General features: G+C 36.3%; 1 long non-coding RNA gene across 4 annotated transcripts in view; it reads left to right on the top strand.

Moving 5' to 3' along the window:
- Positions 1-19,511, top strand: part of LOC118883955 — a 138,949-nt gene extending 119,438 nt beyond the window's left edge. For all 4 annotated transcript variants that reach the window (XR_005017147.1, XR_005017149.1, XR_005017146.1 and 1 more), the window contains 3 exons: positions 3,562-3,637; positions 5,918-5,997; positions 16,696-19,511. This is a non-coding gene — a long non-coding RNA (uncharacterized LOC118883955). The remainder of the gene's footprint in view (positions 1-3,561; positions 3,638-5,917; positions 5,998-16,695) is intronic.
- The last annotated feature ends 541 nt before the right edge of the window (positions 19,512-20,052 follow it).

Below are 20,052 nucleotides of genomic sequence, written 5' to 3'. Positions count from 1 at the left end.
ACCCTATGAATTTTGTTCATCTAACACTTCTAATAAGTTTGTAAGCATCAAATTCCTCATAATCAATCTCTTTCAGTATGTAAATACTTAGAGGAATTTCTATTTTCCTCCATTGAACCCTAAAAGACATTGTGTTTTTTTCATGCTATTATACATATGAGATAGTGATAAAATTAGTAAATCTTATAGACACATTCACTGACTGAATTTTTTTAAGTTATAGTAATCTATTGCCTGCCCAAACCACTTAACAGTGATTGGAATATATTAGACCTTCAACAAGTGATAGTTTTAATATGATATAATCCATCTCTTCTTGCATAAAAAATTATGTTGTCAGTCTCATTTTTGGTCTTCTTTATTTATTTGTTTCAGGCATGTTAGAAGTGAGCTTTTGTCATTTTTTGAGCTTAGTACAAGAGTTTTTTAAGACAATTCTCTATTTCCCTCACCCTCTACCCCCTGGCAACCACCATTATATTCTCGGTTTCTACGAACTGGACTATTTATATACCTCATATAAGTAGAATCATATAGTTTTTATCCTTCTGTGATAGATTTATTTTACTTAGCGTAATGTCTTCCAGGTCCATTCATGTTGTCACAGATGGTAGGATTTTCTTTTTTTTAAGGCTGAATAATATTCCATTATATGTATATACCACATTTCCTTTATCCATTCATGTGTCAATGGACATTTGGGTTGTTCCCATATCTTTGCTATTGTGAATAATGCTGCAATGAACAAGGCATTGTAGATATCTCTATGAGATCCTAATTTCAATTATTTTGGATGTATACCCAGGAATGAGATTGCTGTATCATATGGTAGTTCTCTTTTTAGCCTTTTGAGGACCTTCATACTGTTTTCCAAAATGGCTGCACTAACTTACATTCCCACCAATAGTGCACAAAAGTTCCTTTTTCTGCACATTTAGCCAACACTTGTTAGCTCTTGTATTATTGACGATAGCCATTCTAATAGGAGTGAGGTGATCTCACTGATTTGCATTTTCCTGCTGATTAGTGATGTTGAGCATCTTTTCATTTACCTGTTAGTCATTTGTATGTCTTCTTTTAAGAGACTGTATTCAAGTCCTTTGCCCATTTTGTGATATGATTAATTAATTTTTTAACTATTGAATTGTAGGAGTTCCTTATATATTTTGGAAATGAATCCCTTATCAGATATATGGTTTGCAAATATTTTCTCCTAATCCAAAGGTTGCCTTTTCATTTTGTTGATTGCTTTCTTTGTTTCTAATTTTTGAGCTTAGTTTATAAGAAATCTTTTTGATGAATCCATCTCATTTGTCTGTCTACAAAGAAATTTTTAGTCTTTATGAATAGGTATAATGGGTATTCATTAAGCTAATATTAATTACTGAGGTTAGTAGATGGCATTAACCTAACTGTTTTACATTCATTATTATTTTTAACATAATCTTGCTGTTCTTCCATTGATCTTTCCTCTCTAGGTGGGTCACATTTTCTTCTCTCTTTTCTATGCTGAAGAAGTTTAGATTGTACCCTGAACATCATGAATGTTATGTTTTGGAGGCTCTGGATTCTGTTAGTCTTCCAAAGAGTGTTAATTTCTTGTTTAGCAGACAATTAACTTCATAGACAAAAACAATCTCCTGGGTTGTAGTTCAGTTCTCAGCTCAGTTATTTTATTCTTACCTGGACTGTTTTGAATCTGCCGTGTGCATGCATAATTCAAGGGTCAGCCACAGACATTTACACAGAATTTGTAGCTCCCCATCTCAGTCTCCCTTTCTTCCAAGACTTCCCTCTCACTTTCCAGAATTCTGTAATCTGTTATTTTCAGGCTAGAAAGATGGGGATTTTCTATGAGAATTTTAGCTATCATGAACAGCATCAGCTATAATACAGTGTCAAGTTAGAGCATGTTGTCTCATGTTGTTTGCTAATTCAGTAGTTGACTCCCTTACAGAATTTGCCTGTTTTGTTCACTCTCCAGGGTCTTTAGACAGTGGTTTGTTGCATTTTGTCAGAAGTTTATAGTTTTTTATCTATGGGAAGGATGTTCTGGTAGAAGCTTAGTCCATCATATCAGATCTGAAACTTCTTTTTAAATTTAATTATTTATTTATTTTTAATTGAAGTATAGTTGATTTACAATATTATATTAGTTTCAGGTATACGGCATAGTGATTTAGTATTTTTACAGATTATACTCTATTAAATGTAATATACGTAATTCCCTGTGCTGTACAATATATCCTTGTTGCTTACCTATTTTATATATAGTGGTTTGTATCTCTTAATCCCGTACCCCTAACTTGCCCCCCATTCCCTCTCCCCTCTTCCAAACACCAGTCTGTTTTCTATATCTGTGAACCTGTTTCTGTTTTGCTATATACATTTGTTTGTGTTATTTTTCAGATTCCACATGTAAGTGATATCATACAGTATTTGTCTTTCTCCATCTGACTTATTTCACTAAACATAATATTCTATAGGTCTTTTTTATTATTCCCAAACAAGAGAAGTTTACTTATTGCTCACATGAAATCTTAAATTGTGATTCCATCCATGTCGTTCTTCCATGTCTCAGTTCCTTCTGTCTTGAGAGTCTGCTCTTCTCAGGAGCAATAAATGGAGAGAGAGTATGGAGCACCGCACACATGATGTTTCGATGGGCAGTTTGGGAGGTGGAACGCTTCATTTCCACTCACATCCTACTGAATAGAAGTCAGTCACAAGGCCATATCTAATTTCAATGAATGTAGGCTCAGGAAGAAGAGGAAATCATTTTCTATTCAGCAGCCTCTGACACATAGCGTTTTAATCATTAATGCTTTTCACAGAATTACTACAAATTGCATCTTCTGAGGAAAATTTAATATGTTCACGACATCTTTCCTCAATATCCATTAAGGATTCCCTGAACTGTGACTAATATCTTCTTATTGTCTTCAAATCATAACATTGTCTGAAATATACTTCTATGGAAATATCATGTTGGGATATGACTGTCATACACATCTATGAGTTCATTTAAAAACATAATGGAACACCTCCCAGATCTAAGATTTATGAGAAAGAGTCACTATTGCAGAAAAGCTCTTTATGGTCACTTATGCAGGAAAAGAAGAATAACAAAGTCAATTCTGCCAAATCACTACCATAGTGCAATTTACTTTGTATATTTCATACTTCTATGTATAAGGTCATGACTCATTTCTAACAACAGACAAGAAAATTACTTTTACTTTTACTCATTTCCTTTTATGAATATGAAGAACATTAATGTGGCAATGAGATGGACTAACAAGAAAAGAGGTCCCTAACTTGCTATGGGTCAAAAATCAAGTCCCAGTTTGGACTATGATGCTAAAGATAAAAGGATAAGAGTGAAAAAAAACCTCCTTTATATCTATCTTTTAAAAATGAAGGGACAGAACTCTCAACCTCAGCAGCTTTATTTCTGAGACAGATTCAGGCCTTTGGGGAGTAATAGACATAGCACATTGTTTCCTGCTCTCCTGCTTGCATCTTCTAAAACCTGTGTGGTTTTTTTTTTTTTCTATTCAGAGAAATAGAGAACTAGTGTAACTTCTGGATCTTTGCACATTTGGTACGCCGATGTAAGTCTGAGATGTGCTAACAGGTGAGCCAAGGTCAACGAGACTGTCATTTTTCTCCTTAGAGAAAGGAAGGGACTATACTTGCCTATGTCACAGTTTTCCTTTCTTTGTAGTAGTTCGCTAACCTCTGTGAGCATAGCAGTTGGGTACTAGGAAGGGAGTGGCAATTTGTTGTACATCTTCCCCTGTTATCATTTCCTCTTTGTTCCTAGACTATCATTTCACAAGTTATTTCAAGGAAAATTGGCTCTCACTAAGCTGAGGAAAAAAACACATACAGGTCTGTGGATTTTATTTGGTATTTTAGGCACAAAAAGTGGGGCTGCTGGAAATTTCCAGGTCACATGGAGCCAATCCCTACGTAATATCCATAATTATGCAAGAAAGTGATCATATTTTCAATCAATTTAGGATGTAGGATAAATATCTAGTTGTAAGACATCAAGTAGAGAAATGATGACAGCAAGCTTTTCTTAACAACCTTTCTCACAACCCAGAACAACTGTGACTTGAGATATGGACCTACCCATTCCCTTAGCCTTGTGGGCTTCCGTGTTTGCTGGGCAGTGGTTACCTTTCCCCTGGCTTTCAGAGATACAAACTCTAAACACATTGTTACAGTGTAATTTGCTTTATCATGCAATAACTCATAGCAAGCCCATTTCAGGTGGGCTTTTACATCAGGTGGACTCTTGAATCACAAAACAAAAAACTACTGTTTTCTACGCCTCCATACAAGAGCACTACCTCCTTGAAACAAAGTATAGAACCGAATTTTCCTGGGGTATCAGTTGATTGCTCAGAACTGTGGAGATCAGGCATGAGACCTACAAAGCACAATGCTTATCTCTATAGGAGGTGGGGAAATGCCAGCGTAAAACTAATCAAGTAGGCCTTTACTTACAGAACTAAGGTACTTTCTGAGTAGCCATGTGTCTCATGGTAGTTAAGAAATATATTACAATTCATGGAGAAGACTACAGGTAGGATTTGGGGATGTTTCTATTTCCTCAAATGCAATAGGATCAAATATTTGCCAGATAGAAGAAACTACTATTCATTGTTTCCCACCAAATTATCCACTGTACTTGAAATTATTTATTGTGCCTTTTTATATTTGTTGGCTATGTGTTAAGTATACGTATTATTTTAGAAAAGTACACATTTTAACTATCTTAATCATATATATTCTTGTAACGTTTATTGAGGTCAGACTCTGAAGTAGTGCCTACAGTCTTGTACATAATACATATTTCTAAGTTCTTTCATTTTCATCCTATGACACAAGGCAAGGATGATTGCAGACTCCTGGCAATTGTGATGACTCTGATATACTCACATTATTTAGTGAATGACACTGAATCAACCAGAGAAGACATTTATTGGAATTTAGGTTAGAATCTTCATTTTCTTTTCTTATGACATTTTCATTTCTTAAGTGATTGATTATCTTTTCAAGATGAAAGACTTTCTTTTTCATTAGTTTACTGTGTATTGTGTTAAAAGAGAAAGAGAGTAGGACTCATTTTCAAGTTTTATATTTGAAATTGTAAGATCCTTTGTTCATGGGAAGAAATTAAACAATAGTTCTATCCCCAATTTATGGCTGGCCAATTACTTCACTCTCACCATGCTTACAGGCTGCCAAGATAATAATACATTGATACTACTATGTCTTAAACCTTTAGCTGACCTAGTAAAGAAAACAAATTTTACTTAGGAACTAGCTTTTTCAAGACAGTGAATAAAACTTTCTTGCTTATAAGTAGAGTTTTGCATGCAAGGATTTTTTTCTCCTCAGAAACTGAAAGGAAGAAAAACTGTGGGTCTAACAAGCTTAACAAAAACAAACAAACAAAACCTAACAAATTAGTACACATAAGTCCTGAGAGCGTTTCTAGAAATCACTCATGGGAATTGTGGTTAAGCTAGAGGTGAGGTGCTGGCACAGAGGACTAAGTGGTTACAGGTTCCTAAGAATCTTTCTTCCCTTTTCTCTCACGCATTTTATTACTCTTTCTATACCAGGATCCCTGCATTCTCCATCTAGCCCCTGACTAGGAAGTCTAATATTCAGGTGATGTCACAAGTGGTGCTCATTAGAATTGTTCCACAAATATTTAAGATATTTCTTCCAGTCCCTTACAGGATTGTACTTCATTTCCCCTTAGAGTTAGTTGTGGTCACATGCATTGTTTTTGGTCCATGAAATGCTAGTGGAGATAATGTGCTTTTTCTGGGTGAAATATGTAAGAGCCACTGTGTGATTTATCCTTTATCTCTTTCCTTCTCCTTTTTCTCAGACAATGGTTACTCCATCAGCCTGGATTCCAGAGAAAGACATGGAGCAAAACCTCTGGACAACATGTACAGGACATGCAGTGTGAGATTAAATACATACATACATACATACATACTTATTATGAGGTGCCCAGATTTTGGAATCATTAGCATGCCCTAACATATCCTGCCTGATATACACCAATGTAGAGAGGGTGGTATTTCAGAATAAATTTTCCCAGAGCAATGTTTATTGTTTAAGCCTCCCCCACCTCCAAAAAAAAATTAACTAGCCCCAGGAGGGGCAGTCTTTTCCCAGCCAGAAAGGTTTTTTAAGATGTCAAAACATCATAATATATAGAAAATTAAACATATGTACAATGCACAGTGGATAAACCAATCTCAATGCCAAGGAGGCAGGGATGCATATACATTCTGCAGGAGGCCCTGAAAATTATACAGCATTAGGTGTGAGAGGGTATAACCCACATGCTGAGAACGGGAGCAAATATGTGGGAACAAGACATAATCTATCTCCAGAGATACAGACAAACTTCTCTGATGATAATTTGACCTTAGATATCAGGACTTTCACTCCCAGCATTTCATCTTGATTAGAACTTAAGAGTATAATATAATAAACTTTAAAAAGTTACCACAAGGACATTCATCACAGCGTGGCTTATAAAAGCACCACACTGGATATCTTCTCAATATCCCATGGAATTGTTGGGAATTATTGAAATAAGTTACAGCACCCCCATGTATTAAAATATTATAATGCCATTAAAATCACAGTGTGAAATTCCGTTTATGAAATAAGTAAAGTGAGTTGAGACTCTCAGTATGTTTTGTGAAGTGACACACTTGAATGAATCAATGTACCCATTATACTACCTGTGATTATTTCTGGTTATTTGAATAATGGACAATTTTTTCTTTGAACCAGTTTGCATTTTTCTAATTAGTTTACAGGTAACAGACATTACAGGTAATTAAAAATTATTTTTTAAAAAATGGAGGCAGGCAAACCCATAATTTTCAGTAGCTAGTGTCCACACAGGACATAACATTTTGTCTCTGTGTTCAAATCTGAGGAAAGACAAGTTAAAAACAGTTATCAAAGCTGGGTACTCTGAATAACCTCTTCTACTGCTTTGTCAAGTGGAGTATTTTTAGACATTTCAGACACACACACTGTGCACCATTCACTTGCTCTCTGTCAGAGCCTTCTGTGTCCTATAATTTTACACTCTAAAAATAGTGGTGAAATATTGATTTCCTCTCTAACTTCTGCCCAGACTTTAGTTGGATGCCTGGTAAGGATTCCATTCTGAGACGATCAGTACTTGACCCTGCACTTTGTTCTTTAGTGAAGAAGCACATTGCATCTTCATACTCTCACCTCCGGCTGTCTATGTCTTTTTCTTGGCATTTGTGTTGTTATAGTACATTCAAAGGAGGATCATTATTTTACTTTAAACCCAGCCAATGATAAAGTATCCAAAGTGTGTACAGGTTTTCCAAGAAGGCAAACACCTATCCCCAACAAGGCAGTAGCTATATTGGTTATTTGTTTATTTATTCATAAATAAATTGCCATGGATTAAACTCAGCAATATATATAAATTTGTAACGTTTCCTTGGAGTATTAATTGTAGTGAGCAACTAAATTATAATCTCTCTGAAAACAGAAAGATTTATTTATCTTTTTTTTGGATTTATGTCAAAATAAGTATTTAGTACATAGCTAGTGAATCATAGAAGAGACTAAAAAGATCAGTTGCAAACATAAGCGTACGTCAGAATTTTGTATATGATTCATTCATTCACTTATTTTCCCAACAAATATTAAATTATTAATTATTTAGTAATTATTAATTTATTAAATAGTTTAGTGGAAGACTATAATATAAAGTCAATACTTTCAATCAATGAAAAAAATGATCAATGAATAAATGATGGGACAATTTGAATAAATCAAACCCAATACCACTGTGGCAAGGAGGCATATACTTTCTGTAGGAGGCTCTGAAAAGTCATTTGGGTTTGGGTAACACAATTGAGGGTAAAATTGGTTCCTAATGGAATATGTTTTCAATTTCTTTATTTTAGTGAGTCTGTAGCCTTATTTAAGCAAAACTTGAATCTGTAATGGATGGGAAATTTAAGTTTCTAAGGACTTTGTAATATAATATCACACAATATTATAGTGATGAGTAAGTTTTTAAAGTGGTATAAATGTTAGTTTACCTTAGCTAGTCTTTCAAAGAACTAGAAGTATTTATATGAAAGTAATTGAAATTAAATACAAGTTGCAGAAAAGAGGAAATATACCAAACAGTGTAATGTTTACTTTTAAACCATTAAAATAATAGGAAATGTGGAAAAATAAGCACATTATTTGTAGAGTAAAATCAAGGAGTGTTAATAACTCGTTCTTTTCTAAAGTAAATACCTTAAAGCTTTTTAGACTTTTATATAACTTTTTCAGAAATCAGACTATTACGAAAATATCTTTAAAAATGCAATGAGGGGCTTCCCTGGTGGCGCAGTGGTTGAGAATCTGCCTGCCAATGCAGGGGACACGGGTTCGAACCCTGGTCTGGGAAGATCCCACATGCCGCGGACCAACTAGGCCCGTGAGCCACAATTACTGAGCCTGCGCGTCTGGAGCCTGTGCTCCGCAACAAGAGAGGCCGCGATAGTGAGAGGCCGGCGCACCGCGATGAAGAGTGGCCCCCACTTGCCGCAATTAGAGGAAGCCCTTGCACAGAAACTAAGAACCAACACAGCCTAAATAAATAAATAAACTTATTAAAAAAAAATGCAATGATACAGAATGTTATAAATTGTATATAACTTGTTTTCATGGAAAAAGAATATCATCCTTGCTCTGTTTGTAGATACTTTATACATTTTTATATAAATTATTTAGCAAAATATCTAAGCCTAAATATGTCTTCTACTGAACATCTTCTTAATAATAACAATCCAGATGGCAAACGTGGGGTTTGTCTAGAGTATTTGCTGCTGTGATTAGAGGCCTGGGGTGTAGAAAACACAGGGTGAAGGGAGAGACAGCGGACAAGTTTGAGAGCCCTGGCCTGGCTGCCCTGAGGCTAGTATCCCAGTAAATTAGCTCTTCAAAGGATTATTCCTAAAACATTAGGACCTGCTCGGAAGGGGAGAGGCAGCAAGTTCAAAGGAGGGCCTCTGGAGTGTGGAGTTCCAGAGTTTGGAGGCAGCAAACTCACCAACATCCGCTGATTTGTTCTGATGTCTCAGAGTAAAGCATTTGCTCTTGTGCACATGAGGAGAGTCTGAAGGGAACTCTGTGGACTTAGACAGGGAAGACGAATTGTGCCCAAATCAGTGCATACCTATCAATCAGTGCCAATGAATTACGTCCCTGAACGTCTAGCTCTTCAAAACAGAGCCGTGTGGCTGACAGGGTCTTCGTGCTCTGACCAGGTGTCAGGCCTGAGCCTCTGAAGTGGGAGAGCCGAGTTCAGGACATTGGACCACCAGAGGCCTCCTGGCCTCACATGATATCAATCAGCAAGAGCTCTCCCAGAGATCTCCATCTCAATGCTAAGACCCAGCTCCACTCAATGACCAGCATGCTCCAGTGATAGACACCCCATGCCAAACAACTAGCAAGACAGGAACCCCACCCATTAGCAGAGAGGCTGCCTAAAATCATACTAAGTTCACAGACACACCAAAACACACCACAAGACATGGTCCTGCCCATCAGAAAGACAAGATCTAGCCTCATTCACCAGAACACAGGCACCAGTCCCCCCCACCAGGGAGCCTACAAACCCACTGAACCAACCTTATCCATTGGGGGCAGACACCAAAAACAACAGGAACTACGAACTTGCAGCCAGTGAAAAGCAGACCCCTAACACAGTAAGTTAAGCAAAATGAGAAGACAGAGAAATATGTAGCAGAAAAGGAGCAAGGTAAAAACCCACCAGACCAAACAAATGAAGAGGAAATAGGCAGTCTACCTGAAAAAGAATTCAGAGTAATGACAGTAAAGATGCAAAATCTTGCAAAATCTTGGAAATAGAATGGAGAAAATACAAGAAACGTTTAACAAGGACCTAGAAAAACTAAAGAGCAAACAAACAATGGAGAACAACACAATAAATGAAATTAAAAATTCTCTACAAGGAATCAACAGCAGAATAACTGACACAGAAGAACGGATAAGTGACCTGGAAGATAAAACAGTGGAAATAACTACCGCAGAGCAGAATAAAGATAAAAGAATGAAAAGAATTGAAGACAGTCTCAGAGACCTCTGGGACAACATTAAATGCACCAACATTTGAATTACAGGTGTCCCAGAAGAAGAAGAGAAAAAGAAAGGGACTAAGAAAATATTTGAAGAGATTATAGTTGAAAATTTCCCTAATATGGGAAAGGAAATAGTCAGTCAAGCCCAGGAAAGGCAGTGAGTCCCATACAGGATAAATCCAAGGAGAAACAGGCCAAGACACATATTAATCAAACTATCAAAAATTAAATATAGAGAAAAATTAGTAAAAGCAGCAAGGGAAAAGCAACAAATAACATACAAGGGAATCCCCATAAGGTTAGCAGCTGATCTTTCAGCAGAAACTCTGCAAGCCAGAAGAGAGTGGCAGGACATATTTCAAGTGATGAAAGGGAAAAACCTACAACCAAGATTACTCTACCCAGCAAGGATCTCATTCAGATTCGACGGAAAAATTAAAACCTTTACAGACAAGCAAGAGCTAAGAGAATTCAGCACCACCAAACCAGCTTTACAACAAATGCTAAAGGAACTTCTCTAGGCAGGAAACACAAGAGAAGGAAAAGACCTACAATAACAAACCCAAAACAATTAAGAAAATGGTCATAGAAATATACATATCAATGACTACCTTAAATGTAACTGGATTAAATGCTCCAATCAAAAGACACAGACTGGCTGAATGGATACAAAAACAAGACCATATGTATGCTGCCTACAAGAGACCCTTTTCAGACCTAGGGACACATACAGACTGAAAGTGAGGGGATGGAAAAAGATATTCCATGAAAATGGAAATCAAAAGAAAGCTGGAGTAGCAATTCTCATATCAGACAAAATAGACTTTAAAATAAAGACTATTACAAGAGACAAAGAAGGACACTACATAATGATCAAGGTATCAATCCAAGAGGAAGATATAACAATTATAAATATTTATGCACCCAACATAGGAGCACCTCAATACATAAGGCAAATGCTAACAGCCATAAAAGGTGAAATCGACAGTAACACGATAATAGTAGGGGACTTTAACACCCCACTTTCACCAATGGACAGATCAACCAAAATGAAATAAATAAGTAAACACAAGCTTTAAATGACACATTAAACACAATGGACTTAATTGATATTTATAGGACATTCCATCCAAAAACAACAGATACACTTTCTTCTCAAGTGCTCATGGAACATTCTCCAGGATAGATCATATCTTGGGTCACAAATCAAGCTTTGGTAAATTTAAGAAAATTGAAATCGTATCAAGTATCTTTTCCAACCACAACGCTATGAGACTAGATATCAATTACAGGAAAAAAAAACTAAAAAATACAAACACACGGAGGCTAAACAATACGCTACTAAATAACCAAGAGATCAATGAAGAAATCAAAGAGGAAATCAAAAAATACCTAGAAACAAATGACAATGAAAACACGACAACCCAAAACCTATAGGATGCAGCAAAAGCAGTTCTAAGAGGGAAGTTTATAGCAATACAATCCTACCTCAAGAAACAAGAAAAATCTCATATCTAATCTTACACCTAAAGCAATTAGAGAAAGAAGAACAAAAAACCCCCAAATTTAACAGAAGAACTCAATAAAGATCAGATCAGAAATAAATGAAAAAAAATGAAGAAAACAATAGTAAAGATCAATAAAACTAAAAGCTGTTTCTTTGAGAAGATAAACAATATTGATAAACCATTAGCCAGACTCATCAAGAAAAAAAGGAAGACTCAAATCAACAGAATTAGGAATGAAAAAGGAGAAGTAACAACTGACACTGCAGAAATACAAAGGATCATGAGAGACTACTACACGCAACTATAGGCCAATAAAATGGACAAACTGCAAAAATGGACAAATTCTTAGAAAAGCACAACCTTCCAAGACTGAACCAGGAAGAAATAGAAAATATAAACAGACCCACCACAAGCACTGAAATTGAAACTGTGATTTATAATCTTCCAACAAACAAAAGCCCAGGACAAGATTGCTTCACAGGCAAATTCTATGAAACATTTAGAGAAGAGCTAACACCTATCCTTCCAAAACTCTTCCAAATATAGCAGAGGAGGAACACTCCCAAACTCATTCTACGAGGCCACCATCACCCTGATACCAAAACCAGGCAAAGATGTCACAAAAAAAGAAAACTGCTGGCCAATATCACTGATGAACATAGATGTGAAAATCCTCAATAAAATACTAGCAAACAGAATCCAGCAGCACATTAAAAGGATCATACACCATGATCAAGTGGGGTTTATCCCAGGAATGCAAGGATTCTTCAATATATGCAAATCAATCTATGTGATACACCATATTAACAAACTGAAGGATAAAATCCATATGATCATCTCAATAGATGTAGAAAAAGCTTTCAATAAAATTCAACACCCATTTATGATAAAAACCCTCCAGAAAGTAGGCATAAAGGGAACTTACCTCAACATAATAAAGGCCGTATATGACAAACCCAGAGCTAACATCGTTCTCAATTGTGAAAAACTGAAACCATTTCCACTAAGATCAGGAACAAGACAAGGTTGCCCAGTCTCACCACTATTATTCAACATAATTTTGGATGTTTTAGCCACAGCAGTCAGAGAAGAAAAAGAAATAAAAGGAATACAAATCAGAAAAGAAGAAGTAAAACTGTCATTGTTTGCAGATGACATGATATGCTACATAGAGAATCCTAAAGATGCTACCAGAAAACTACTAGAGCTAATCAATGAATTTGGTAAAGTAGCAGGATACAAAATTAATGCACAGAAATCTCTTGTATTTCTATACACTAATGATGAAAAACCTGAAGGAGAAATTAAGGAAACACTCCCATTTACCACTGCAACAAAAAGAATAAAATACCTAGGAATAAACCTACCTAAGGAGACAAAAGACCTGTATGCAGAAACTATAAGACACTGATGAAAGAAATTAAAGATGATACAAACAGATGGAGAGATATACCATGTTCTTGGATTAGAAGAATCAACATTGTGAAAATGACTCTACTACCCAAAGCAATCTACAGATTCACTGCAATCCCTCTCAAAATACCAGTGGCATTTTTCACAGAACTAGAACAAAAAATTTCACAATTTGCATGGAAACACAAAAGACCCTGAATAAACAAAGCAATCCTGAGGAAAAAAATGGAGCTGGAGGAATCAGGCTCCCTGACTTCAGACTATACTACAAAGCTACAGTAATGAAGACAGTATGGTACTGGCACAAAAACAAAAATATAGATCAATGGAACAGGATAGAAAGCTCAGAGATAGACCCATGCACATATGGTCACCTTATAAAGGAGGCAGAAATATACAATGGCGAAAAGACAGCCTCTTCAATAAGTGGTGCTGGGAAAACTGGACAGCTACATGTAAAAGAATGAAATTAGAACACTCCCTAACACCACACACAAAAATAAACTCAAAATGGATTAAAGACCTAAATGTAAGGCCAGACACTATCAAACTCTTAGAGGAAAACATAGGTAGAACACTCTATGACATAAATTACAGCAAGATCTGTTTTGACCCACCTCTTAGAGAAATGGAAATAAAAACAAAAATAAACAAATGGGACCTAATGAAACTTAAAAGCTTTTGCACAACAAAGGAAGCCATAAACAAGATGAAAAGACTACCCTCAGAATGGGAGAAAATATTTGCAAATGAAGCAACTGACAAAGGATTAATCTCCAAAATTTACAAGCAGCTCATGCAGCTCAATATCAAAAAAAAAAAAAAACAACCCAATCAAAAAATGGGCAGAAGACCTAAATAGACATTTCTCCAAAGAAGATATACAGATTGCCAACAAACACATGAAAGGATGCTCAACATCACTAATCATTAGAGAAATGCAAATCAAAACTACAATGAGGTATCACCTCACACCAGTCAGAATGGCCATCATCAAAAAATCTACAAACAATAAATGCTGGAGAGGATGTGGAGAAAAGGGAACCCTCTTGCACTGTTGGTGGGAATGTAAATTGATACAGCCACTATGGAGAACAGTATGGATCTTCCTTAAAAAACTAAAAATAGAACTACCATATGACCCAGCAATCCCACTACTGGGTATATACCCTGAGAAAGCCATAATTCAAAAAGAGTCATGTACCACAATGTTCATTGCAGCACTATTTATAATAGCCAGGACATGGAAGCAACGTAAATGTCCATCGACAGATGAATGGATAAAGAAGATGTGGCGCATATATACAGTGGAATATTACTCAGCCATAAAAAGAAACAAAATTGAGTCATTTGTAGTGAGGTGGATGGACCTAGAGTCTGACATACAGAGTGAAGTAAGTCAGAAAGAGAAAAACAAATACTGTATGCTAACATATATATATGGATTCTAAAAAAACAAAATGGTTCTGATGAACCTAGGGACAGGACAGGAATAAAGACGCAGACCTACTAGAGAATGGACCTGAGGACAGGCGGAGGGGGAAGCGTAAGCTGGTACGAAGTGAGAGAGTGGCATGGACGTATATACATTACCAAATGTAAAATAGATAGCTAGTGGGAAGCAGCCGCATAGCTGCAGGGAGATCAGCTCCCTGATCTCCACAGGGAGATCAGCTCGGTGCTTTGTGACCACCTAGAGGGGTGGGATAGCGAGGATGGGAGGGAGATCAAGAGGGAGGAGATATGGGGATATATGTATATGTATAGCTGATTCACTCTGTTATACAGCAGCAACTAACACAACAATGTAAACAATTATACTCCAATAAAGATGTTAAAAAATAATATTAATAATATTAACAATCCATCCAAGGAATGCAGTGACTGCTATGGCTATGGCAATTATTTTTGCTTTTTTGAGGGGAAGAGGATACCCATTATCAGAATTAGGAAGTTCTATTATATTACTATACTGTACAACAACAACAACATTTTCATAAATCAATTTTGAATTTACCAAATACTTTATTTCTTCATCTGTTGTGATAATATTATTTTTCTTCTTTTTCCTGTTAATATAGTGAATTGACAGCGACTACTCTCTCTTTTTTCATAATTGGTATTAGTAGGAGTATATCAATTGTATTAGTCATTTTAAAACACCAACTTTTGGCTTTGCTGAATTTCTCTGTTATATGCTTCTATTATTTTAAATTTTGTTCTAAGCAGTATTTTATCTATATTCCAAATCTTTTAATGTGTTTTATTTTCATTACCATTGAAGTTAAAAATATTTTCGGGGCTTCCCTGGTGGCGCAGTGGTTGAGAATCTGCCTGCCAATGCAGGGGACACGGGTTCGAGCTCTGGTGTGGGAAGATCCCACATGCCGCGGAGCAACTAAGCCCGTGAGCCACAGTTACTGAGCCTGCGCGTCTGGAGCCTGTGCTCCGCAACAAGAGAGGCCGCGATAGTGAGAGGCCCGCGCACCGCGATGAAGAGTGGCCCCCGCTCGCCGCAACTGGAGAAAGCCCTTGCACAGAAACGAAGACCCAACACAGCCATAAATAAATAAATAAAATTTTCTAATTTCCATTTTGGGTTATTTAGAAATATGTTACTTAATTACCAAATATTTGAGCTTTTTAAAGTTATTTTATTATTGATTTTATTATTGATTTTTTTTACTTGTGCTGTTCAAATCCATATTTTTCTGTTTGTTTTTGTGTGTGTGTGCATGTGGTGTGTTCTATCAGCCTAAGAGACATATGTTAAAATTTCTAAGTACATATGTAGATGTATCTATTAATACAGTCTCTGTCCATCTTTTGCTTCATTTATTTTTAGCCCATGTGATTAAATTTATACAAATTTAGAGTTGTGACATCTGCCTGCTGAATTAACTGTTTTAACATTATGAAATATTCTTTTTAGAGTATAAGTTTTATGTAGAAAGTCTGTTTACATTCTGAAGTTCTATTGCTGAAACATAATTACAGATCCTTACATAATTATAGATTCTTATGTGGTGTATTGGCTCTGGTTTCACCACATTATAGATGATATGTGTAGCACAGAGCAGAGTACACAATGGATTTTAAATAAAATATCTGTTCTCATTTTTTTCTTCAAGTCATGGGATTTCTTTGTGCCTATATATCATGTTTGATATGGGCCAATATTTATTGTTGAAAAATCTGGGAAAGACCTTGATACCCTAGGTTTGGTAATAATGGAAGGTTTATTTTTATTCTAAGGTAAAAGTGGATATAGATAATAAGAGCCTTCAAGGGAAGACAGGTGATAAGCTCCAACCTTTCTCTGTGCCATTAACAATGGAATTTGGTAGTGCTGTTAACTTAATGGAGAATGGTGGAAGCAGAGTAAGGACCTGGAGCTGGCAGAGGAAGTGGAATCGCTGAATCAAGGATTTGCTTAAGTCAGGAGCAAACTGTAGAATACAGATTCTTGGGAAGTTCTGGGACAGGATTGCTCCCCTTCCCTCTAAAACTTAACTCGGTTCAATTTGGCAATCTTATACTTGACACTAACCATATTCTAATATTTCTAGGTGTTGAAGTTCAAAGACAAATAAGACACAGTTGCAGTTCTTGAGATATTTGTCATCTGATGGATGAAAGAAACACAAACAAATGTTTTGAAGTGAAATAAAAGAGAATGTAAAGTCAGACCATTGCCAGACACAAAGGAATACCTGTGACAGTGCCAACTTGTAATGCAGCCACTAACACAAAGGGAGAGGTGGGCATAAGGCAGGGAGTAAATGGAGGGGTGAATAGTAAGAACTAATTAAATGCTTGTTTACTGGATCTTGAAATTATTGGAGATTTTTGTCAAATGTTTAATTTTCGTATGTAATCTAGACTATTAGTACAATTTTGCATATTACATTTAGAGAATAACATGTTTGTATAATAACATTAAAATTTTTTCTAATTTTTCTGTATATTATATGCACTAAAACCTTGTAAAATATATTAACTCCTCTTCCAAAAATCAATAATCTATCATCTTGAAGAAGGCACTTATTTGCTCAAAGTTACATGTAGATAAAATTCTATGACCTTTCTTTCCTTGTAGGTGATATTTTGATGAGAGAAGGTACCTAGCAAGAGACCTCCTGTTTATAGGAAGGAAACTACAGCTTTTAGATTTCTAATGCTAGTGGAGGAGAATTTGACTGAGCTAAACATGTTGAAAATTCAGCCTTGACAGCTGGAAAAGATAAATGAAATCCAGTTTTTCTGCCTGAGTCATTATTTAAGTTCCTGCTTGGGATTAGGATAGGACTTGAAGGCATCACCTTCTATAGATCATCTGCCTTGCTCCTAGATGCTTCCATTTATACTGGGTAAATTTGCCCCAGCAGAGATGATTTATAGGGGATGATATTCCTTGTATACCGTAAATGTCACTAAATTATACCAGGAAGTTAAAAAAGCAATTAATTTAGAAAAACATTAAGTATATGAATAATTTTAAAAATCCTAGAAGTTAATAATAGTTCAGTTCCATCTGGAATGTTACAAAATCGAAAGCCCTAGGTATAACTTCTTGAGCAACTGCTCAGAAATCTGACTTTTAAAAATTGCCAAAGAGCAAAGAACTGGAATGGGAATCATATGATGATGCATATGACAAAAGAATGAGAAGTTATGTAAGTTTATTCCTCTGGATTGATAGACTGTCTTAGAGGTTGGAGTCTTGGTTTCCTATGTAAAGGTATACAACTCATTTTTGATGCCAAAATACTAAGTGAATAACTCAATTATAATCTATCATCGAATTAAACATGAAAATAGACTTTTTATTTCAACTTAATAAAAATATTTTATATTAATTGAACACATACCTACTATGTGCAAGGCACTGAGTGAAATAAACACGTAAGGAATGCACAGGATCTGCTCTCAAGGAATTTTAATCTAGTAGAAGAAAGAAAGCAGACACTCAGGAAAGGATGGAGCACATTCCAAATAGTAAATTACAGACTTTCAGTGAGTAATAAAATCATGCTAAGGCACTCAGAAAGCAGAGTATTTCCAGCTTTGTTAGTCAGGAGACTTTTAATGGAGGTGATGAAGGCAATTATATTTGAACTGTCTCTTGAAGAATGAGTAAGATTTGAATAGATGTAAATGAGTGGGAAACTTTTCCATGGAAGAGTATTAGTAAACGTGTAAATAGGAAAATACAATTGAGCTGACTTGGTAGGCTACAGAGGACAATTCATGAAAGACAGTTATGAGAAAAACTGTTAAGGGAGGTTGGGACCCTGTTTGTAATGGGCATTGAAACCTGTGCCAGGAATGTAGACTCTAATAACCATTGATATCACGAGTCTTTCACAATAAGCGAGGGAGTTGTATGATTGAAGCAGTGCTCTAATAGTTCTAGAAAGATTGCAGAGGAGAGCAGTGAAGCAAGAAGGCCATAAAGATGCTGTTAAGTGTCCAGGCACCACATCTCAAGATAAGGGGACTGGGGGCAAGGGATTTTTAATTAGATCTATTTGTATAAAACGAATAAAATTTGAAGAGTGATTAGATATTGTTGGTCTTAGGAAAAATACAAAGAAAAGTAATGACTCCATGAATGAAAATACACAGGTCTGGAGAGAGAACTGGAAAGGGCAATACAAATGGAAATTCCCACCATATTGTTTCTTATAAGGAAAGAAATTTTAGAGCTACATCATTGCCAAAGGAAAATATTTGTAGTCATCAGTACAGCTATGAAAGTTGAAGCCAAGAGGGTGGGCAGCCTTCTTATGGACTCCATACAAGATGAGAAGAGTCACATAGCAAAGGCTATGATTAGGGCATGCCCACAGTTAATCCCATAAAGGATCCAGTGTAGGACAAGGGAATGAGTTTTCAAAAAATTATAAGGACTAAAAGAGATAGAGTATTACTGAATCTAAAAAAGTCTTAACAAGAAAAGTTGGTAGTTATCTAAGGTACAACAGAAAGATGGACAAAGGACTGGCAGCCAGCCATCCTAACGCACGGTTATGAGGTACCTGTAGGATTCTAAAGGTGCAGGTTTCAGAAAGTGAAGAATAAGGAGGAGTACATGCATAATTCAGGCCTGACAGGTTATCAGTTTTGGGTTCTCTCCATTCAATCATTCACAACATATTTGTGGAGCACCTCCAATGAGCTTTAGGGGTTGGGGATAGAGCAGTGGACAAAACAAATTCTTTCTCTCATGCTTCTTATATTCTAACAGGGAGACAAATGTATATCAAGTGGTGATGAGTTAAAGAAGAAAAATAGGAAAGAATGGGGATATCTAAGGGATTCATAGTCCCCAACTTAAAAGGGGATGCTTTTTCTTTTTTATATTTATTTTATTTATTATCATTTATTTTTGGCTGCATTGGGTCTTCATTGCTGCGCGCGGGCTTTCTCTAGTTGTGGTGAGCGGGGGCTACTCTTTGTTGCGGTGCGCGGGCTTCTCATTGTGGTGGCTTCTCTTGTTGCGGAGCACAGGCTCTAGGCGCGTGGGCTCAGTAGTTGTGGCTCGCAGGCTCAGTAGTTGTACAGCATGGGCTTAGCTGCTCTGCGGCATGCGGGATCTTCCTGGACCAGGGCTCAAACCCGTGTCCCCTGCATTGGCAGGTGGATTCTTAACCACTGTGTCTCCAGGGAAGCCCCAGGGATGCTTTTTCTTCTCTTATTTACCAGTGTTCCATCTTTGCATCAGACTCAAGCATGGCCACAGGCTTATTTCAAGAATTATTGAAAAAGTGCAAAATGCCATTGGAGAATGGAGTCACTTCTTGGCCTCGCCCTTTCTTGTGTTTCTAGAACACACTCCTTAGAATGTATGACTCTATTCATGTAGTTTATACAGGAGAAGAATTAGCCCTTTCTGTAAAATTTTAGAATTTTGTAGAAGCTGT

Source organism: Balaenoptera musculus, chromosome 18 (assembly GCF_009873245.2).
Source record: "Balaenoptera musculus isolate JJ_BM4_2016_0621 chromosome 18, mBalMus1.pri.v3, whole genome shotgun sequence".
In the NCBI taxonomy this organism is placed as follows: Eukaryota; Metazoa; Chordata; class Mammalia; order Artiodactyla; family Balaenopteridae; genus Balaenoptera; species Balaenoptera musculus.
The sequence above is the reverse complement of the archived record's forward strand: the minus strand, read 5'-3'. Positions and strand labels throughout refer to the sequence as shown.